The sequence below is a fragment of the Pristis pectinata genome, chromosome 26 (genome assembly GCF_009764475.1).
Source record: "Pristis pectinata isolate sPriPec2 chromosome 26, sPriPec2.1.pri, whole genome shotgun sequence".
Lineage (NCBI taxonomy): Eukaryota > Metazoa > Chordata > Chondrichthyes > Rhinopristiformes > Pristidae > Pristis > Pristis pectinata.
In genome coordinates, this window is record NC_067430.1 from 2,363,398 (window position 1) to 2,387,131 (window position 23,734).

General features: G+C 44.6%; 1 protein-coding gene across 2 annotated transcripts in view; it reads right to left on the reverse strand.

Moving 5' to 3' along the window:
* The window catches only part of tmem269 (transmembrane protein 269), a 106,409-nt gene extending 90,288 nt beyond the window's left edge, over nucleotides 1-16,121 (reverse strand). Inside the window, exon 1 of one of the 2 annotated variants that reach the window (XM_052039370.1) lies at nucleotides 16,000-16,121. The gene's annotated coding sequence lies outside the window, so the exon portion shown is untranslated. The remainder of the gene's footprint in view (nucleotides 1-15,999) is intronic. The other variant, XM_052039371.1, reaches the window with a different exon arrangement.
* Nucleotides 16,122-23,734: the final 7,613 nt, after the last annotated feature.

Consider the following 23,734-nt stretch of genomic DNA (forward strand, 5'->3'; position numbering starts at 1 on the left):
TGGGGTCTGAGGAAAGTGAAGGGGAAAGATGGAAACATTGGTAAAAGATGTTTGAGTCTGCAATCTGTGATGTAGCTTTTCTCACCAATTTCTCTAATATTTTAAGGAAAATTATGTTTCAAGACAAACACAGAATATTGTTTAATTTGTCATTTGGTTATTCTCCATTGTAGATTCCCTTGTCTCTGTATGCTAGAATTTGTTTTTACACGGAAGTTCTTACAGTCTATTGTTATCTTTTCCTTTTTTTTTAAAAAAAAGTCAATTTCTCGGTCCTTCTTTGCCAAGTTTTAAAATGCTCCCAATCCTCAAGCCCACTGCTGTTCTTGGCAACTTTATAAGCCTCTTCCTTTAGAACAGTGGTTTTCAACCTTATTCATACTGCAGCCCCCCAGAATATGTCCTTGTTCGATGGTGGACCCTCAAAGCCCACAAAATCAAACAATTGATAATTCATGCATACAACACTTAAATTACTGCACATAGGCCCTATTGAAATAGTGACTATTTCAATCACTGATAATTACCAGCGGTGTCTTTCAGTGTTCAGTTCAATGTGAAGGTTGTGCCTGATTTGCACTGCAGAGTTTGTCCAAACGTGGTGGTATGTGCGGCAAACATACGCGTATGTCATCCTCAATATTCAGTCTTGATCTGTATTTGGTTTTCATGGCAGTGACTGCAGAAAATGCTATTCCACACAAGTAAGTGGTTGCAAATGGTAACAGAACATTGACCGCTTTGCCGGACAGCAGTGGATACTCCTGGGAACATGTTATCCATAACGACAACAGTGACATTCGGCTGAACTGCAAGCACAAAGTCCTGTCAGATGACAGTTCAGCCAATTCTTCTTGTCCACGTCCAGTTAAATCAGTAAGCATGCATTCAAACGGATTTCGAATCCAATCAAACGTGCTCGTGTCATTGTCGCCGAAATACTCATGGAAATAATGTGACAGCTGTTGAATATGGTTCAAAACTGTGCTCGCAATGGCCTCTGTCTTAGTCTCATTCACTGTCAGAAAGCCAGACAGCAATGGAAACATATCATAGACGCCTTGCTCGCATCTTCCCTTCCAGATACGGAGTTTTTTCTGGAAGGCATTGATTTTGTCATGCATTTTCAGAACATTTGAGCCAGGTCCTTGCAATGATAGATTTAAGCTGTTCAAAATGTTGAAAATATCTGCAAGATAAGCTAACTGGCAACCCACGTCTCATCTGTCAAGAACTGTGCCAATGATCCGTTATGCTCATTTAGAAAAATGAGCAGTTCATCTCGCAATTCATATACACGCTGCACAATGCGGCCTCGTGACAGCCATCTGACTTCTGTATGTAGCAACAAATGCTTATGCTCTGCTTCCATTTCGCAGCATATGTCTTCAAACAAACGATGATTGAGTGGCCTGGCATTGATAAAGCTAACGATTTTAACGCATGTGGAAAACACATCCACAAGATTTTCATCCATATCCTTTGCAGCCAAAGCCTCACGGTGAATCATGCAGTGGGTTGCTGCTACACATGGAGCTACTACTTTCACTCATGCTACTAGACCCGATGTCCGTCCTGTCATTGCGGCAGCACCAGCCGTGCATACTCCAATACACTGTGTCCACGCCAATGCTGACTGTACAAAAAAAGGGTCAAACACACAGAAAAGTTCTTCACCGGTTGTACGCCCTAGGAGCGCCTTGCAAAACAAGTAGTCTTCCAAAGCCTCTCTTTCCCAGCAATATCGAACGTAAACCAACAACTGCGCAGCACTGGCAACATCAGTACTTTCATCGAGCTGAATCGTAAATCTGACTTGCTGAAGACGTGCTATCAGCTGGCTCTGTATATCTTCTGCCATATTGCCAATTCTTCTGCTTACTGAGTTATCAGACAGTGGAATGGCTTTGTTTTTGACTGGATTCTTTTCCCAGTACAAGTTCGCACATATCTACTGCTGCAGGCAGTATAAGCTCTTCTTCAATTGTGAGAGGCTTTCTGGAACGTGCTATTCCTAATGCTATCAAATATGATGTGCGAAGAGCCTTCTCATTTACAGTGATGCAGGCTATCATTTTGCCTTTCTGCTTGAGGTACAGCTCCTTTTGCCGCTCAAAATATTCCTTCCGCTTACTGGCAATATCTGGATGCACTGTTGTTAAATGGCGCTTCAATTTTGCTGGTTTCATTGCATCGTTGGACAGTGTTTGCAAACACACAACAGAGAGAGGTTGGTCCACATTTGTCCCCACTGCGATAAAGCCATATGAAATGTATTCTGGACCGTACCTGCGTTGTTTTCTCTTTTCGTCACCCTTATCCCCTTCATCATCAGCATTTTCCGGTTTCTGGTCAGCTTTTCTCTGTCACATTAATGACCAAGCGATCCATTTTGTTCAAATGGAAGGATCCAATACCTCCTACCACTTTTCAGTGGTTTTCTCAAACTATAGCATGTTTAAACTTAGAAAAAATTAGGAGTCATACTGTTGATCCTTCGCTTAAATTTGAGGAAGTTTGAAGTCCATTTATTCAATATTTCCATATGATATAAGCTGACCTTTTTCAGATCCCTTTCAATAACCCTTGAATACAGAGAAGCAGATTTGACGGCATAATAATGTTTTTTTTCTTTTTAATTGAAGAAATATCAGCCCAGTTTTTTTTTGAAGTTTTTGGGTTTTTTTTGGTTTATCTTTTTTTATTATTTGGGGATTCTTCTTTCATATAACTAAATTTCATTTCTTTTCAATCTTTCCTTTTCTATTTGTTCACTTAATAAGAGAGCGGGAGGTCTAGGTTACTTTTTTTTTACTCCTGGTGATTATATATATATATTAACTGTTATGATTGCTATCCTGATTTCTTTGCACCATATGTATAATTACTGATGTTAGATATATTATTTTGTACTAATTTGAAAATTAATAAAAAGATTGAAAAAGAAAGAAAGCTTTTCTCTTCAGAAATTTCTCCATACTCAGCAATACACGCTGGAGAGTTTAATTACTATTACTGATAAACAAAATTATCAAAACTAATCTAAAATTTACACGCTTACGCACTTTTCGTTTAACAGTGACATCACTGTGGCGTAAATGTACAGTAATTAAGCAATATTATTAAGGCACACGAACAATGTTACTCAGTTTCGCTCACACTACAGTGCACAACAGAATAGTAGTGAGTAGTGAACACTACTGACTACACAAATCGAATATTAAGCGGCAGCTTACCGGAAGGAACACTGTCTAAGTCTCTAAGATTGTCGCCTATAACAGAATAGATATGGACGATTTTCTGAATAGTGGAAAACTGGAGCAAGCAAGCAAGCGACATCTTTGTAACAGGTTGCTCTTACATTTTTTTCTTGGCTTGGTCATGGACCCCCGGCACTCCGCGGACCACAGGTTGAAAACCTTTGCTTTAGAAGATAAGAAAATAGGAGCAGGTGTCAGCCACTTTGCCCCTCAGGGCTGCCCCATCATTCAATGTGATCATGGCTGATTTGCTCCATGTCTCATCTCCTCTTCTGTGCCTATTCCCCACAGCTCTCAATTCCCTGACCTTTCAAAAAAAATTCACTTTAATACCATTTCTAATTTCTCCTGAGGGTTTGGATCGACCTGACTTGTTTTGCTATTGCCTCTTAAAGACTTCTGTTTTAAACAAACAATGTATTATTTCTTTTAATTATAGTCAATGCCCACCTATCATCAAACCTTTTAAGGTAGATTCCAAATCAGCCATAGCCAATTCATCCCTCATAATTTACCTTGTTTAGATTTAAGATTCTAGTTTCAGATTGATTATATCACTTTCAAATTCAATGCAAAATTCCACTATGGCCACTCTTCCTTATATGCTCTTTTATAACAAGATTGTTATTTTCCCTTCTTCATTGCTCAATACTAGATCTAAAATAGTCTATTTCGTAGTTTTTCTTTCCAACATGCTGATTGACTTATCCTGTCCATATGTAGGTTAAAGTCCCTTGTGATTCTTGTATTACCCCATTATAGGGCTCTTCTAATTTCTTGATTTATATCATGTACAATAATCCCATTTGATGGCCTATAAGTAACTCAGAAATATTTTCTACTCTTTGCTGTTCCTTACTCCACCCAAACCGATTCTAATTCTATATTATGATCTCACCACTGTACACATCGCATCCCTTGTGCGTTATCTCACCTCCTTTTCCTTTTTGCCTGTCCTTCCTAAATGACAAGTACCCTTTAACATTTAAATCCCGCCTCTGGTTACCCTATAGCTATGTTTCTCTAATGGTAATTAAATCATACCCATTTACTTCTATTTGTGCTGTTAATTCATCTTGTTGCAAATACTACATACATTTACACACTAAACCTTTAATTTAGCTTTTTTTTGCATTTTTCGGCACTTTGACTGCATTTGTCGCTAGCCTTTGTTTTCCTTACTTACTTATTCCACTTACTAATTTTTTAACCCACGCAGTGCTTTGTTGCTCTCCTGTCCAAAGTACTCCTATGTTCCCCTCCCCCTGCCAAGTTAATTTAAACTCTTCCAACAGCCCCAGCAACACTCCATTTCCTCTCCCCACAAGAACATTAATGCTGGTCCTGATGAGGTGTAACCTGTCCAATTTATACAGGTCCCACTTGCTCCAGAAAGGGACCCAATCTAACCCTCCTGTACCACTCGTCCAGCCACGCAATCATTTTCTCTATCCTATTTCTGTACTTGTGTAGTGTCCTGGAGGCTGAATAGCCTACTCCTGTTCCTATAATCTAGGATATGTTTCGTGTGAAATGAGACAGATGAATTATGGAAGTCATATTAATCAATTGACAAAGCCATGATTATTTGGAACTACCAAAACTGCATTGCCACAAAGTAATTGGTCTCAGGCCATTTATGATCAACATCAAGCTTTTCAACCCATTAATGTACTGTCAAGAAGCTACTTTTGTATTTAAAGATTACAACCTCAGACTTGGCACGAAACTCATGGTCAACCAGGTACCAGTGATCTCTGCCCTTTTTATATGCTCTGAGACCTGTACCACCTACAGCAGGTACCCAGATAAGATACCTTAATTAGTCACATGTACATCGAAACACACAATGAAATGCATCTTTTGCAGCGTGTTCTGGGGGCAGCCCACAAGTGTCGCCACGCTTCTGGCGCCAACATAGCATGCCCACAACTTCCTAACCCGTACGTCTTTGGAATGTGGGAGGAAACCAGAGCACCTGGAGGAAACGCACGCAGACATGGGGAGAACGTACAAACTCCTTACAGACAGTGGCCGAAATTGAACTTGGGTTGCTGGCACTGTAATAGCGTTACGCTAACCGCTACACTACCATGCCTGCCCAAGTATCCCTATTGCTATCTTTGCAGAAGCCAAGGAACAATGATGCTGATTCCAACACCAATAATGGCTCGTGGTTAACCCAGTTTGAAGAATTTTTATGGAGATAATTGGAATTATGGAAAAAGCCCTCAAGGTCATTTCCAATGAGAATAGTTTATCCTCTGATAACATTTTATTCTGCAACCAGGAGTTTGATTTCAGATAAACTCTTAAAAATCTTATGAAGGAACTAGAATCAAGTAGTCATAATTAGGTTTTGCGAGCCTCTGAACCACTTCCTTTATGTTAACAAGGAGTACCCTATTACATATTTTCAACTTTTGCATTTTATAAAAAAAAAATCAACAATGCACATTCGTGCACATTTAACATTGGATTGAACACAACTCTAATTTGTACTTTTAATCTGATACCGTCAGTAAATAAATTTTACTAACATGTTATGCATTTAAACTGATAAGCAGACTACAATGGGTAAATTCTATTATGCTCCACTAAATCTTTATTAATTATAAAAAAAGTAAAGAATATTCATTAGTGGATTGAAATTATTTCGAGACAAAGAGCATTGATTATCTTAAGGGAAAACTGCAAAACTATTTGATACAGTGACCCTGAGAAAATGGATTGAATGGGATGCTTTAAGGACATAAACCTGCTACCCATTCTTAGGTCATTTGGCCCTATGATGTTGTCCTACCAACCTCATGACTGATCCTCTCTCTCAACACTATTTTCCTGCCCTACTCCTATATCCATTGATCTAATATTTAAAAATCTATTTATCTCACAGCTGAATGAAATCAATGACTGAGCCTGCACAGCCATTCCAGGATAGAGAATTCCAAAAGATCATTTGCTCACTTTTTGCATGAACAAGTGTCTCCTCATTTCAGTTCTAAATGGCCTATCCCTTACTTTGAGACCCTGACCCTTGTTCTAGATTCCTTAGCCTATGGAAACATCCTCCCCATATCACCTCTATTGGGGCCTTTAAGAATTTTGTAGATTTCAAAGAGGTCACCTCTCATTCTTCCAAACCCTGAAGAATAGGGGCCTTGGCTACTCAATCTCTCCTCGTGTGGCATACCTGCTAGACTGGTGAATGTTTGTTGCATTCTGTAAAGCAAGTACAAAGCTTTTTAGGTGAAGAAACCAAAACTGTACACAATACTGCAGGTATGACCTCCACTAGCCACTATACAATATTTGTAAGACATCTTTACTTTTGCACACAAATGTTCTAGCAATGAAAGTCAGCATTCCTAAGTTAGACTATATGGAGTTGGGGGTGATTTATTAGTGTGGATCGACAGGTGGCAAACATATACGAAAAGATTGAGAACAAAGCTCCATCTGCACGCTAGCTTTAAGTGACTTGTGTCCTAGGACCTTTGAACATCAAAAACTTCCTAATCTCTCAATTTAAAAAGCTCAGCAATTTTTTCCCCTACTGAAGTGGACAAATGCATTTTTGTACATTGTACTCCATCTGCCATGTTGTTGCCCACTATTCGAGTTAGAAGTCTCCTTGACGTTGCTTTGTATCCTCATCACTGCTCAAATTCACATTTAGTTTTGTCTCATTTGCAAGCTTGGAAATGTTACATTTGGTTCCCTCAGTCAAAATTTTGATTTGGATTGTGAATAGTCAGAGTCAAAGCATCGTCCTCTGTGACAGCCTCCCTATCCGAGTAGGACTCGTTTATTCCCACAGCTTTATATCTGTTCACCAACTGTCAATCTATGTTAGCATATCACCACCAACTCCACATGCTCTAACCTATGGAACCTCATCAAAAGTCTTCCAAAAATCCAAATACACAATATCCACTGTTTTCCTTCATCTATTCTACAAGATACATCCTCAACGAACTTAACAGATTAGTTAAACACAGTTTCCCTTTCATAAATCCACATTGACTTTGCTCAATCATGTTATTCGTTTCTCGGTATTTTGAGATAGCATCTTTTATTATACACTGCAGTATTTTTCAGCATTGTTGAACTGTTCTCATAATGGCCTGCAAATATCTTTGACTTCTTTTTTTGCAAGTACAGAACAAAATGACCTAAAAATGTAATTGTAGAGCACGTTTTTAATTCACTCTCTGATCGATTTATAGCATAAAATCAATCTAAACTACAAACAGGCCCTCTTAACTTGGATAGCCAGTTTCAATCTGGTACTTCCCTGTTCCACGGTGTGCATTGTTGACATCAATCTACATGTAGCACACAATTTACTGAATTATAGCTATGTAATTAACATGCAGTGTAGACCACATGCAGAAAAATCAGTCTAAAGAACAGAAAATCCTTCATCAATGCTATGTAGAGGAATCATCAATTACTTGCAGGCTTATTGGGAATGACTTGGAGGAGAATTTATTCCACAGGCTTGAAGCTGTTGGATGAAATCTTTGTGAATGTGAGATCACAAAAGCCTTTTATTATTGCTCATTATGGTTGGTTTAGTTGTGGTCTAACTCAGCACTGAGAGGCAGAAGAGGAGCCAAGTGGCTCTGGCTTCTCCTCCAGAGGAGGCTTAAGAAAGAGTCCTAGTAAGAAGACTTTTGGAATGCAAGCTCCTATAACTGTATAACCAGAGTTAAGGTTTTCCAAGGCAACAGTGTGTGTAGAACTCCAGCACACAGCAGTACCTGTACTGTTCTGCCTTTAGATGTAAAAGTCACTGACATCTTAAATATACCCCTTCTAGAAGGTTGTATCTGCTTTATGCCACATTTCCCAATTGTAGCACATTCCTACATATGGTACATCATTGGCACTCTCTACTCAAGAAGAGGGAAATTCATCTTGTTTTCATAGGTTGAGACCAGACATTATAAGCATGCATATTTGCCAGGATTGTGGGCATCCAGGAAATTCTGAGGGAAACAGATAATCCTGACGCAATCTATTGAGCTTCCTCGACCCACAAAGGCCGTGACACCTTGAACACACCAAATTGTCTGTGTCCAGGACAGATTTTTCACATTCAAAAGAATGCATTCAGGAAGTTCATGCAACACATTCACCTTCAGGTAGTATACTGTGACTACCATATTTTAGTGTCCTTCTGCAAATGACTGACAAATCATGGAAGGCACAGGTTCCTCTCTATCACAGGCTCCTCACTCAAGTCTGAGCTCCTGGTTTTGGGGCTGGTAAACAATTATAACCTCAACCAGGAGCTTGGTAGAAAGTGCAACTGAGGCCATTAAGAGAAGTTTTGGCGCTCCTAACCACTCTTGAAGCACCCTACAGTACCCTCCAGAGAAGACCTTGGACTTCATCTTTGCCTATTAAAATAAGAACAAAGCCTTGCCTGCTGTGAGGCAATAATGAGGTAGAGTCACTGGGAGACAGCAGATAGCAACAAAGAGACATGCTTTGTATATTGTACAAGGGTTAACTTGACATTTTATTAGTTCAAGGCATAGAGATCCAGTTTATGGCCAGATGCAGCAAGACTTCCCATCATTTGAATTTGGAATAATAAGTGTCAATTCATCATGTTTCCACACATACCTGGCAATGAACATATGAAGTAAGTGGAATTTCATCATTTCCCCATTACAGCAAGTGGCATTATCACTGCCGAATTCCTTACACCCTGGAACCAGCGCTGATAACAAAAATATCTAAACCAGACATTTAATTACTGTTGCCATCCCTTTTCTGACTATTGGCTGTTATCAAGAAAAAATCCATATTCCATGGATCCAGTGCCACTTCCTGAATGTGGGGCATTAACTGCCCTCATGTGCTGGAATGCAGATTGCTGGAATGCCCTCACAGACTTGAGGCTTCTGCCAGCAGTAGATTTTGTAACCATGCAGCAATGATCTTAGCTGCCAGCAAGCCAACCTTCCACTGTAGCACTTGAACATTGTTTGGGCTCTGCTTGTGCTGCACTAAAGGCTGCAATGCCCGCTGTCAAATCCTACACAATGGTCGTGCCCACAAGTCCACAACTTTCATATTGGAAAGAAGCACCAGGCATACACAAAAGTTCATCAGCTTTCACCTGTGGGCTACCGCAACACAAGTGACAAACACAGAAAATGCTGGAGGAACTCAATGGGTCAGGCAGCATCTGTGGAGGGAAATGGACAGTTGAATGTTTGGGTTGAGACCCTTCACCTGGACTGGGTCCAGATGAATAGTCTTGACCCAAAATGTTGACTATCCATTTCCTTTCACAGATGCTGCCTGACCCACTGAGTTCCTCTAGCTTTCTGTGTGTTGCTCCAGATTCCAGCATCTGCAGTCTCTTGTGTCTCCAAACTCAGTGACTAACCTTCTGCAGCCTATCGGGTAGAATTCTGAAGATTCATCACTCTTTGGGTGCAAAACTTTCTTCTCAACTCTGTCCTTATTGGCTGACCCCTTATTTTTAAGGTGATGATTCTTAATCCTTGACACCCTTGCCAGGAGAAATATAAACTATGCATATATTCCATCAAGTCACTTGAGAATTATGAACGTTTCAATGTGATCACCGCTAATTTTTCTAACATATAGACAGCATTGGCCCAGTCTGCTTATCTTTGCCCATTCAAGTAGCTTGTCTATATCTCAGCATCTTCCTCATAGACCACACTGCCATCTAGCTAGTTTCATCAGCAAACTCAGTGGTATTACACAGTCCCCTCATCCACATTACTGATATAGATTGTCAATAGTCAAGACCCCAGCACCAATCTGTGGAGTAGCCCACTGGTCACAGCCTCCCAACCCAAAAATGTTAAACCCAATCTCTTGTTTTCTCTCCATTAACCAATCATCATCAGTAATAACATCATAATCTCTAATTTTGCTTAATAACCTTTCAGAAGCCTTCTGAAAGTCCAAAGCATTTATCAAGCATATATCTTATTTATTTTCATTGGTTATAACCGCAAATGATTCCAGTAAGGACACCACTACTTCGCAATGTCAGCAACCCAAGTTCAATCCTGACCTGGAGTTTGCATGTTCTCCTTATAACCACATAGCTTTCCTCCAGGTGGTGTGTAGGTTGATGGGTTGGTCGCCATAAATTGCCTCAAAGGTGCAGGCTACTGGTGAAATCATTGGGGAAGTGATAGGAATGTGGGGAAAATTTAATGGGATTAACGTAGGATTGGAGCAGATGGATGTTTCCTGGTTGGCGCGGACTCATTGGGTTGAAGAGCCTATTTCTGTGCTGTACAACTCTGAAATTTGCCTTCCATAATTCCATGTTTTCTGTCTAATCCCACTATTAGATTCCACACACCTCCTTAATAATAGATTCCAAAATTTTCCCTCCTAATGGTCAGAAAAATAGCATCATGGAATTTTTTCAAAGTTCACCCCAGTGGAGAGTTAGACCTTTAAGTTTTAGCTTCTGAAACACTGCACCTCAGTGTGTGCAATACTCCCCAATTAGTATATTAGAGTATTATCCTATAACTTTGTGTTTTATGCATCTTGAATCTGCAACCTTACTAGGAGGAGAGAGTGCTTAAAAAGTGACTAACAGTTAGATTCTGTGGTTATCTTTCCAAGAGTCCCATCACACAGCCATTTACACTGTTCCTACCCTAATTCACCCTATTCTCCCAGCATTTCCATCAACTTCCCCCAGTACACACTATGGACAATTTACACTGGCCAATTAACCTATCGACTTGCATGGCTTTGGGATGTGAGAGGAAACCAAAGCACCTGGAGAAAACCTACATAGCCACAGGAAGAACGTGCAAGCTCCACACAGGCACGGGAGGTCAGGATTAAACCTATGTCACCAAGTGCAGACATGAATATTACATAGGAATAGCACCAAAAGTGGAGCATACAGCATTACCTCAGTAAGTTTTATCGATTAAAGAATTTCTGGTCATAGAATCATACACCATGGAAATAGGCCCACCACATTCACACCAACCAGTGGGGACCCATCCTTATTAATCCCATCTTCCACCACAGGCTTGGGCAATCCAAGTGCACTTAAATGCTGCCAACATCTATTTCCACCACACTCTCAGGCAGCGTATTCCACATACTTGTCATTCTCTGGGGGAAAATGGTCCTCCTCAGTTCTCCTCTAAATCTCTTATTCCTTACCCTAAATTTATGTCCTCTAGTTGTATCTATCTCTGATTTGGGGAAAAGATTCCTCCAGCCTATCCAGCTATACTTTTCAAAATTTTATGGACCTCAATCTTTTCTCCTCTTAACTTCCTCCATTGCAGGGAAAACAGACCCAGCCTCTCATACATGAGATGCTTCACCCTAGTCAACATCCTGGTGAAGCTCCTCTGCAATCACATCTTGACTGGAACTTCATGCAGTACTCCAGATGAGGTCTGACCAATATTTTATGAAGTTGAAGCATAACCTCCCTGCTCTTGTATTAAAGGGCCCAACTAATGAAGGCCAGTATTCCATCTGCCTTCTTAACCATGCTATCTACCTATGTTGCCACTTTCAAGGTTCTTTGGACTTGTACACCAAAGTCTTCCTGTTCCTCAGTACTCACCAGGACCCTACCATTCATTGGTACTCCCAAAATGTATTACCTCACATTTATCTGGATTAAACTCCAACTGCTATTTTTTGGCTCATTTCAATAACATATCGATATCACCCTGTGGGTTAAGGCTACTCTCTATACTATCAGCAACTCCACCAATCTTTATGTCATTCGTGAACTTACTGACCATGCCTCCTACATCCACATTCAAATCATTCACACACACACACACAACAAACAGCAAGGGTTCCAGCACCAGTCTCTGTGGAACACCACTACTCACAGGCATCCAATCACAAAAACAACCCACTACCATCACCTTCTGTTCCTACTGCCAAGCTAGTTTAGGATCCAACTTACCCTGGATCTCATGGCCCAGTCTCTCATGTGGGACCTTGTAAAGGCCTTACTGAAGTCCATGTAAACCTCATCTACTTGCACTGGCCTCATAAATACATTTTGTTACCTTTTCAAAATATTCAATCAGATTGGTCAGACAAGATATGCCATTGACAAAGCCACACTGGCTGTCTCTGATTAGTCCCTGCCTTTCCAAGTGATCATTAATCCTGTCCTTCAGTTAATCCTACTACTGATGTTAGGCCCACAGGTCTGTAATTATCAGGCTTTTCCCTGCTGCCTTTTTTTTCATATAAAAGGGGGAACCACATTTGCAGTCCTCCAGTCACTTGTGGCCAGCAAAGATTTAAAAATCTCAGCTAGAACCCCAGCAATCTCTTCGCTTGTTTCCCATAGCAGCCTGGGATAAATGTCATCTGGCCCTAGGGATCTAACCACCTTTAAGCCTACTAAAGTTTGAGTATCTTCTCTTTATTTATGGCGAATTGCACTAAAATTTCATGCTGAATCCTCCAACTACAAAGTCAGTTTTATTTGTGAATACCAATGAAAAGTATTAATTTAGGACCTAACCTATACCTTCTGGCTCCATGCAGATTTCCCCCATTGTCCCAAATGTGCCCTCCTCTTTCCCTGTTTATTCTACTGCTGTTAATATGGCTTCAAGTTGTACACCAAAGTCCTCCTGTTCCTCAGTACTCACCAGGACCCTACCATTCATTGCTACTCCCAAAATGGCTTCAGTTTTACCTTACTCCTGTCCATTAGTGACATTTCGGAACGGCTCTTTGCCTTCCTAATTTCCTTCAGGGTCTCCCTACATTTGTTATATGCTTGATGGGCCTCCCTGGTCTATAGCTCTCTTCACTTGCCATATGGTTCCTTTCTTCTCTTTGTTCAACCCTAAATATCCCTAGACATCCAGGGTTCCCTGCACTAGTGAGACTTCACTTTCATCCTTACCTGAACATGTTGACTCTGAACTCTTGCTATTTTACCTTTTAATGCTTCCAACAGTGCAGATGTAGACTTACTAGTAAGTAGATGCTTCCAATCTACCTTTTCCAGGTCCAGTCTTATTTTAACAAAATTGGCCTTCCCCTGATTTAAGACATTTATTCCTGATCCATCCTTATCTTTTTCCAGAAGTTAATATATGACTCATATGGAATTATAAGCACCAGTTCTTCACTTATGTTCGACTGATGATCTTTTCCAACTGATCACTATGTTTATAGCATGGGGTAGTTGAAAGTGTATGAAAGATTATAATGCCTTCCCATGCCCAAGGGACGGGATAATGCAAACATACACAAACAAATGCAAACTGTTTAAACACCATTCAGGCTTTAATTAGCTGAAGGGAAAATTCACTAGATCCCGCAACAGAGAAGACTTCGTTCTTTTAACACTTCAAAGCTCAACGATTCCCCGCTTCAGCCACACAATGCAAAGACCAGGAGGGGGGGGGAAATGAGGTGGTCGGGAGGGTGGGGGGAATGAGGTGGTCGGGAGAGGGGGGGGAATGAGGTGGTCGGGAGAGGGGGGGGAATGAGGTGGTCGGGAGAGGGGGGGGATGAGGTGGTCGGAGAGGGGGGGGGGAATGAGGTGGTCCGGAGGGGGGGGGGAATGAGGTGGTCCGGAGGGGGGGGGGAATGAGGTGGTCCGGAGGGGGGGGGGGGGGAATGAGGTGGTCCGGAGGGGAGGGGGGGGGGGGGGATGAGGTGGTCCGGAGGGGGGGGGGGAATGAGGTGGTCCGGAGGGGGGGGGGGGAATGAGGTGGTCCGGAGGGGGGGGGGGGGAATGAGGTGGTCCGGAGGGGGGGGGGGGGAATGAGGTGGTCCGGAGGGGGGGGGGGGGGGAATGAGGTGGTCCGGAGGGGGGGGGGGGGAATGAGGTGGTCCGGAGGGGGGGGGGGAATGAGGTGGTCCGGAGGGGGGGGGGGGAATGAGGTGGTCCGGAGGGGGGGGGGAATGAGGTGGTCCGGAGGGGGGGGGGGGAATGAGGTGGTCCGGAGGGGGGGGGGGAATGAGGTGGTCCGGAGGGGGGGGGGGGGAATGAGGTGGTCCGGAGGGGGGGGGGGGGAATGAGGTGGTCGGAGGGGGGGGGGGAATGAGGTGGTCCGGAGGGGGGGGGGGAATGAGGTGGTCCGGAGGGGGGGGGGAAAGAGGTGGTCCGGAGGGGGGGGGGGAATGAGGTGGTCCGGAGGGGGGGGGGGGAATGAGGTGGTCCCGGAGGGGGGGGGAATGAGGTGGTCCGGAGGGGGGGGTGGAATGAGGTGGTCCGGAGGGGGGGTGGAATGAGGTGGTCCGGAGGGGGGGTGGAATGAGGTGGTCCGGAGGGGGGGTGGAATGAGGTGGTCCGGAGGGGGGGTGGAATGAGGTGGTCCGGAGGGGGGGGAATGAGGTGGTCCGGAGGGGGGGTGGAATGAGGTGGTCCGGAGGGGGGTGGAATGAGGTGGTCCGGAGGGGGGTGGGAATGAGGTGGTCCGGAGGGGGGTGGAATGAGGTGGTCCGGAGGGGGGTGGAAATGAGGTGGTCCGGAGGGGGGGGAATGAGGTGGTCCGGAGGGGGGGGGAATGAGGTGGTCCGGCGGGGGGGGAATGAGGTGGTCGGAGGGGGGGGGAATGAGGTGGTCGGGAGGGGGGGGAATGAGGTGGTCGGAGGGGGTGGAATGCAGGTGGTTGCGGGAGGGTGGGAAATGAGGTGGTCCGGAGGGGGGGGGAATGAGGTGGTCCGGAGGGGGGGGGAATGAGGTGGTCCGGGGAGGGGGGGGAAGAAGGTGGTCCGGAGGGGGGGGGGGAATGAGGTGGTCCGGAGGGGGGGGGGGAATGAGGTGATCCGGGGGGGGGGGAATGAGGTGGTCGGGAGAGGGGGGGGATGAGGTGGTTGCGGGAGGGGGGAGGGAGGGGGAGGGGGGAAGATGCCAGGCGGAAGCGACGGGAGCGGGGTGAACGGGTGTGGGGAGGAGGGGTGAGGTGAGCGGGTGTGGGGAGGGGGGGTGAGGTGAGAGGGTGTGGGGAGGGGGGGGTGAGGTGAGCGGGTGTGGGGAGGGGGGGGTGAGGTGAGCGGGTGTGGGGAGGGGGGGTGAGGTGAGCGGGTGGGGGAGGGGGGGTGAGGTGAGCGGGTGTGGGGAGGGGGGGGTGAGGTGAGCGGGTGTGGGAGGGGGGGTGAGGTGAGCGGGTGTGGGGAGGGGGGGGGGTGAGGTGAGCGGGTGTGGGGAGGGGGGGTGAGGTGAGCGGGTGTGGGGAGGGGGGGGTGAGGTGAGCGGGTGTGGGGAGGGGGGGGTGAGGTGAGCGGGTGTGGGGAGGGGGGGTGAGGTGAGCGGGTGTGGGGAGGGGGGGGTGAGGTGAGCGGGTGTGGGGAGGGGGGGTGAGGTGAGCGGGTGTGGGGAGGGGGGGGGGTGAGGTGAGCGGGTGTGGGGAGGGGGGGGTGAGGTGAGCGGGTGTGGGGAGGGGGGGGTGAGGTGAGCGGGTGTGGGGAGGGGGGGGGTGAGGTGAGCGGGTGGGGGGTGTTTGCCGGGCCGGAGGCGGCAGTAAGGCGGCCGTGAGGATGGGGGACGGGAAGGCGATACGGAGCGGCGGCCACGGGCCCCGCCACAGACCGCATCCTCCGGGCCGAGGGGGACGGCACCGGCGGCTCCCGGCCGCCCACCATCTCGGGTAAACATCGCGCGTCACAAAGCGGGGCCATTTAAAGTGCCCCCTCGGATGGGACTCGGCCGCCCTGCGCTGTCCCGGCTCTGCCCCCACCTGACGGAGAGGCGACTTACCCCGAGAGACACCGGAGCAGCCTCACGTTTGAGGGATGAAGCGCCGTCCCGCCGCCACAGCGAACTGACAGCAGCCACGGCCGGCGCCGCGCCAGGGGCGCGCACGTGTTCCCGACGCCCCCCGCCCCCCGGGGGCGTGGCCGGCGAGTGCGCGTGCGTGTGGCGCGGGAGCCCGGCGGGCGGGAAGCGGGAGCCGTCCGCCGCGACACCCCGAGGGGGGGAGGGGGTCGTCGTCTCAGAAGGACGTTTTCGACTCGGAGGGAGGCCGTTCAGCCCATCGTGCCCGTGCTTGGTGACATACAGCCTCCCAAGGTCACCCCCACCCGGCCTCCCGGCTCTTGAGGTGCCCACCCCAACGCTGTGAGCATGCTGAGGGGGCTGCTCCCCACAGCGAGCACCAGACCCCCCCCCCAAACCTCCTCAAGCAAGTGCTGGATACACTGTTGGCTGACTGTTGACAGTCAGAGACTTCTTCCCAGGGTGACAATGGCTAACACGAGGAGGCATAATTTTAAGGTGATTGGAGGAAGGTATAAGGGGGACGTCAGGGGTAAGTTTTTTTACACAGAGAGTGGTGGGTGTGTGGAACGCACTGCCGGCAGAGGTGGTGGGGGCAGATACATTCAGGATATTTAAGAGATCCTTAGATAGCTACGTGAATGATAGCAACATAGGGGGCTATGTAGGAGGGGAGGGTTAGATAGATCTTAGAGCAGGATAAAAATATTGCCACAACATTGTAGGCTGGAGGGCCTGTACTGTGCTGTAGTGCTCTATGTCTATGTTTTCCCTATTCTATATCCCTGTGCTGTGGTCCACGGCCACTGCCACTTTAACCCATTTGGTTTCACCCTATGGCAGATGTTTCCTTTGTTCTACCCATCCCTCCCCCAGCTTTTCTGCTGAAAACCAACCTGTTCTTCTTCCCAGTTCTGATGAAAGGTCCAACAACTGAAACATAATTTCTCTTTCTGCAGATGCTGCCTGACCTGCTTGGTGTTGTTAGCGTTTTCTGTTTTTGTTTCGGATTTCCAGCATTTGCAGTTCTTGATTTTCATTTCACCATTACCCTCTGGGTGAAAAACAATCTTTCCGCATCTTCCCTCCTATCCTTCCACCAATTACTTTAAATCTCTGCCCCTGGTTATTGATCCTGATGATAAGGGAAATAAATTCTCCCATCCGGATCTCTTGTTCTTTTATACACCTCAACTCAATCTCCCCTCAGCCTCCTCTGTTGCAAAGAAAACAACCACTGTTCACTCTTCAGAGCTCAAATTTTCTAGTCCTGGTAACATCAATGCAAGCGTCCTCTCCACCCTATAGTTTTGATTGCAACCCTAGCGCAAATGATTTGAATCCGCAATGAGTTGTGGCTGAATATCATGTTCTGGCTGGCTCAATTCTTGCTATTTGGCGTTTGAGCTCTAACCTTTTAAGGGTACTCTTCTATATATCACTCCCCTTGTGAAAGGCAATTTGCTTTGCTGAAATGACTAAAAGAAGCAATGTAATGTCACACACTGACTTTGAGGACTTCCACATGATGTTCTCCACTGAGGTGTTGTTGAGTTCTCGCAGTTCTCAGTACTTAGCCCCTACGGATGCTATCGTTGCAGCCAGGTCTTAAATAGAGGAGTGTTTGATGGCTCCGGGGCTGTACTTGCTGGAGTTTAGAAGGATGAGGGTGGATTTCATTTAAACATACCAAATATTGAAGGGCCTGGATAGAGTGGATGTGGAGAGGCTGTTTTCAGTAGTTAGAGGGTCTAGGACCAGACGGCACAGCCTCAATAAAAGGACATCCCTTTAGAAATGAGATGATGAGGAATTTCTTTAGCCAGAGGGTGGTGAATCAGTGGAATTCATTGCCACAGACGGCTGTGGAGGCCAAGTCATTGGGTATATTTAAAGCGGAGGTTGATAGGTTCTTGATTAGTAAGGGTGTCAAAGGTTACAGGGAGAAGGCAGGAGAATAGGGTTGAGAGGGAAAATAAATCAGCCATGATCGAATGGCAGAGCAAACTCGATGGGCTGAATGGTCTAATTCTGCTCCTATGTCTTATGGTCTAAATACAAGCAACACTCTGAGCTACAGCAGTGAGTTACTGCCGAATGAATGGTTACTCCAAGGATAGGTAGGGTGTGGGAGAGTGCTCTCAAGAGGTCAGGGGAACCTGGACAGGCTGGTGAAGAACAGTTCTTGCAGGAAGCATGTTCTTTGTGCGTGAAGGCTACTGAGAACTAGGGCTATGACCAGGTTCTTTGGACAGGATAATGGCCGGGAGATCTTGTGAAAAATGGCATTGCAGACAAATTTTATATGTTATCATTGGAGGAGTTTTATGTCAGAAAATAAAAGAATTAGGGAGAATGAAACTCCCAATGAAAGAGGAGCTGAGTTTCCCTAGAAATCAGCCCTGTGTCCAAGTTTGTTTCTGCAGAGGCAGGAAGTCCTCCAGATTCACATTGTGAAGGTAGTGGGAGGAATTAGTTGTGGATGTCAGTGTCAGTATTCAAAAACAGTGGAAATGGATACAGAAGTTCAGTGACCATTCCTGCTTAGTCATTTTATTCAAATGCAACTTTAAAAGCCACGTCCTATAAACGGCACCACTTGCCTTATACAGTGCTCAGTGCACCTCATCCCTTTCACTCATATATGGATAATTATATCTCTCAATCATATGTTTCACTGTTACACTACACTTGCCACTTCCAGATGTCGCACACCCATATCTCACAACTAATACAAGAACATTGCACAGAGCACTCATTAATACACTTTCCTGTCTTTGGAGCATAAGGTGGTGAATATCAATAGGATGCAGCCGGTGGAGTTTGGTGTGCTTTGGTTTTTATATATTTAATTTGTACTGATTTTGTGTTGCTTTTTTGTTACATTGTATTCAATGTCGGCTGATGCTAAATTAGTGTGACATTTACTGTGTTGTATTTGGATGAATTGCTGATACATAATCCGGCCAGAAAGAAGCTGTCTGGGTTGTCTGTTTGCCTTTTCAACTTTGCTTCCTCCTGTCTTCCTTTCTCATGTTCCATATTTATTTGCTATACAAATGGTGGAAAATGCAAGTTGTGGTTATTCAGCTTACACTTTGAGTTCTGCAAGAGTTGTCTTGTGTGGACCAGAGAGTATAATCAGCATTCCAGTCTGCCAATGGCCTGCTCTATCATATTTCCTTTGTTGTATGTATGCTACCCATGTTGGTAAAGATTAGGCTTCTGAGTCACGAGTCATGTCATGAATGGGACCAATTTTTCATGTATCTGCATTTGAGTACAATGGTGGCACACCATTATGGAATGAAGGAATTGTGTAGCTGCTTGGACATTAGGGATTGACCTCCTTGTAACAGTGTTCATGGTCATATGCCAATTTGAGATCAAGTGAGCAGAGTCCCTTCCAGATAAAGTTCAGCTCAGGTTGACCTAAATATAGAATTTACCCATTTTTGGTGTGCTGAATGCTACATAGTGTGCAAAGGTATCAGTTTTCCCCTCAGAAGATCATCAGATTGGCCAAAAAAACTTCAAAAAATTGTTAGTGTTCTGTATCCATAATTATGCATTAAAACAGGACCCGTGCCATTCCTGAAGTCACCTTAACCAACTTTGTGCACTTACAAATATTTTGCTGCACAGCAAGAGCTTTAGCCTTTGAAGGTAGACTCCCTATGGCACACAGAGGGCAGCAACATTATGGCTGTCTGGAAGGATGTTTTGTGGGATGAGGGAGAGCTAGTCAAAAGGGCATTAAACTTTTAGTAAGTACAATAGAGACGTGAGGGAACGTGATGTCTACTCATTGTCCTTTATCTCCTCCATTTAGGCTAAAATTGCCAAGGTTATCTGAACTGGCAGAAAGTGTCCTTCGAGGTCAGCATGTCACTGAGAAGGAGATGGCATTACCCTGACTGATGAGTAGAGGGACCATGGAAACTACAGGAACTGCACCAAGCTTGTCAGGTATGCATATCCTTATTACCATCTGTATTGCTGTATCTATCTGAAGACACAGTGGCCACATCTTACAAATGTTTCATGCTGATGATAACATCCTCTCTGATTTGGTCATTAATGAAACCCTTATTGCCATCTGTGTTGATGTATCTATGTGAAGTCACAGTGGCCACATCTTACAAATATAATTACTTCATCTTTTCAAGTTGCGGGAGGCCAGCTATGTTCCTCTCTTGACAAGAGGATAAAGAGTTGGATTAGGAAGCAACAGTAAAGGGAGGAAAAGAGGAGGTGGGGTCAGTAAAGGGAGGAGGATAAAGGGAGGAGGAGCAGGTGGGGGATAAAGATGATAAAGATGCAATGAGCACACTGAGTGATTATGCCTCATGCCCCAAAACATCAATTAAAGGACCAGCTCTGCAAGGAGTCATGTCGTGTGGAGGTTAAGCAGGTACTGAGCAGCACATGTACATCTGCAATGGAGAATGTGAGGAATAAACACTGATAATCACTGGTCTCTTGGCTTATTTTTGGAGAAGTATCTGCAGGACATGGATAGTTTTGTTTGGAGGGTCTCCTGGTCTGGAGTGGTCTTTGTGCAGGCTGGTTAGGAAAAACATCTCTCCAGGAGAGTGTATCCTCTTGCCTTTGCAGTTTTGGGCTGCTTCTTCTGCCCAGCTGCCCTCAGACACATCTTCAGATTCATACTCTTCTTCATGCAGTTTTCAGAGCTGCTTCTTCATCTTCCTTTGGCATTTGCTTCTGCCTACATTTTTTCGGATTGTGCCACATACAACACACAAATCTGTGCACTTGCTTGGAGTAGACTGTTGAGAACATTGTAATCACATTTTAAGGTCTACTGTGGCATTGCTCAGCACAACCCTGGTGTTCACTGAATAGCTCGTATAGCAGTGCTCTGCACCTGTGCACTGGGATCACACAGGAGCAAGTCATGGATCAACCTTATTTCCCAGGATCAAATTCTCTGAGCAGTGGTAGTCATTGAATACGTTTGGAAGTTCGATCTCCCCAAGGGATGAATGCGTCGTAGCAGAGTTGTCTGGTTGACTGCTCTGGTCTGGTGATGAGCAGCAAATTGTAATACATGGCAGAGATCTGCTGCGTCCAGTTGGAGTGATCCTGTGGTGCAGGATTTCAGTCAGTGTGACCTTGATTTTGATGGCCCAAGATTTTCCATCAGCTGCTGACAAATCTTTGTTATGACAGCCTTAACAAACCTGAGCCTGTGAAGAAAGTGGGCCAGATCTTCAGAACCATTAATCAGCGGTTAATGACTTAACTGCTGGTACTCTTTTTTTCAGGGAAAACCGGCATGGTTTAGTGGAGGTCAGAGAGCTGACCACCTTCTGACCAGCTGCTTGCCCACAAAGAGAGTCTTCACTGGTAGTTTGCTACTCCATTAGGAGCTTACTTTCTGCTGCATGTCTTTCCCTTTCTGTGAGACAGGTTCCAGTGAAATTATTCAGCACATCTGAATCGCTTTTGTGTGGAAGGCTGCTGACTGAGTGAGACCCCAGGAAAACGGGATCTCTGGCACTGAAATTAAGATTTCACGACATATGTCAGTGACAATAAACCTGATTCTGATCCTGAAGATAACATCCTGAAACACAACTCTTAGTAAGAGGAAGGAGGGCCTGAACAGCTTCTTCAAGAACAGTTAATTCCCTTTATCCATTCAGTCCTTGAACTAGACTGCACAATCCTAATCACTACCTCAGTATAGCAGCACTATGACCACTTTGCAGTACAATGGACTTTGTTTATTTTTGTTCTAATTGTGTTGTGTTCTTTCTTGTAAATATTGTGTATAATTTGTTTAATTTATTTTTCTTGCAAATGCTGCTTATCTGATATTGTATGCCTGTAATGCTGCTGCAAGTAAGTTTTTCATTGCACATGTGCATACATGTACTTGTGCAGATGACAATAAACTCGACTTTGACTTTATCTTTGGCTTTATCAACTTCAGGTAACTCCACAGAGCACCTAAAAATCCATGATCATAGCACAAGCTAGTATAGATCAACCTTTCAATTAACCCCATGGAATAGTCCAGGTGGTGGATTCCTTTGCAGCTGAAACTTTTAGGTTTAAAGTGGCATTAAATTTAAGTGTTGAGCTCCAAAATGGTAGCATAGTGTCAATTGTGAAATGGACATTGTAATCTACTTGCACTGTATACCTTTGTTGGGTTGTTAAATCTGAACATGTCAATACTGTTACCAATAAAGTGTAGTGCCACCAATATGCAGTACACATCAGATGGTGTAGCGGAATTAAGTCAGTATACACTGTGCTAGAACGTGCATGCTGCAGAGCTGTACTTTGCAGCCTTTATAAGTTATCTATGTTTTAGTTATGGGCTTAGCTGCTAGAATTTTCTAAAAGTGTGTCTGAATATGCTTCTAGAAAGTACCTTGAGACATTTCTAATTCCAGTCAAGTTGCTATCTAAATGCAAATTGTTGTCAATGCTGAGTTTTGTCAGTATGACTTTCTTTCAGGGAAAAATAAACTCACTTTTATATGGAACCTTTTATTGTGTGAGTTCATCCTGAAGCACTTTACAGTCAATGAAATGTTTTTGAAGTGTAGTTATTATTGTAATATCATAAACACAGCAACTAATTTGTATATGGTGTGCTCTCACATACAGCAATGTGATAATCAAGAAAAACTGGAGAAATTACAAATTTAAAATTAAACCAGAAATATTGGAAGCATGCAGCAAGTCAGGCAGTACCTGTGGAGAGAGAAGCAGAGTTGGTGTTAACTCTGTTTCTCTTCCCACACATGCTGCCTGACCTCCTGTGTGTCTCTAGCATTTTCTGTTTATGTCAGCAATGTTATAACCCGTTTCTGTGAAGTTGATGGATAACGTTGGCCAGGAAAACTCCCCTTATCTTCAAAATACTCCACAGGGTCTTTTTGTTACTCATGAGTGGACAGAAATGACAGAATTCAGGCAAAGTGGTTTGAGGGAATGTGGAGTATGGAAAGACCAGAGAAGAAGCTGATCACCCTGAGCAAAAGAAAATATGAGAAAATGGCAAAGTTCCTTTGGTGAAAAAAATGCTAAGTCATGTGGATAGAAAAAGCAGAATGTTGTGTAGGGCTTTCACTACGTGACAGGATTCCCTTAAGTACAGGAATTGTAGATGGCATCCAGGTGATTACAATGTCTCCTCATGGTAGACATGGGCAAATAAGTCTGTGTTCAGTAGTCACGGTAATATACCAATTCCAGCAGTGTGTCTCAAAGCAAAGGCTTGGCCACTGATCGCACTTCCTGCTCTTCTGGTGCAGCTTTAACATGTTTTTTAAATGAAAACAACCGTGGTGGTCATTCCTTTAGTTTGTAATATCTGAGATGGCCTTACATGTATTATGTGCAGAAACTTCTGACCTTTGCCTCATTTCTGATACCAACAAATGCCTTCCTAATTTTTAGACCTCTTTGAGGATTTTAAGTAACTGCTTTATCCTAGCCATTGATGTTCTTTCAATTAGATTATACCCATAGAGCAAGGAAATTGGCTGTTTGACCCACTGAATCCATACCCACCATCAACCTCCATTTACACTAATCCCACGTTAATCTCATTTTTTATTGTCATTAACTCCCCCCAGATTTAGTGGCTAATTAACTTACCAACTCACGTTTTTGAAATGTGGGAGGAAACTGGAAGAAACTGGAAGAAACCCACATGGTCACAGGGAGAACAGGC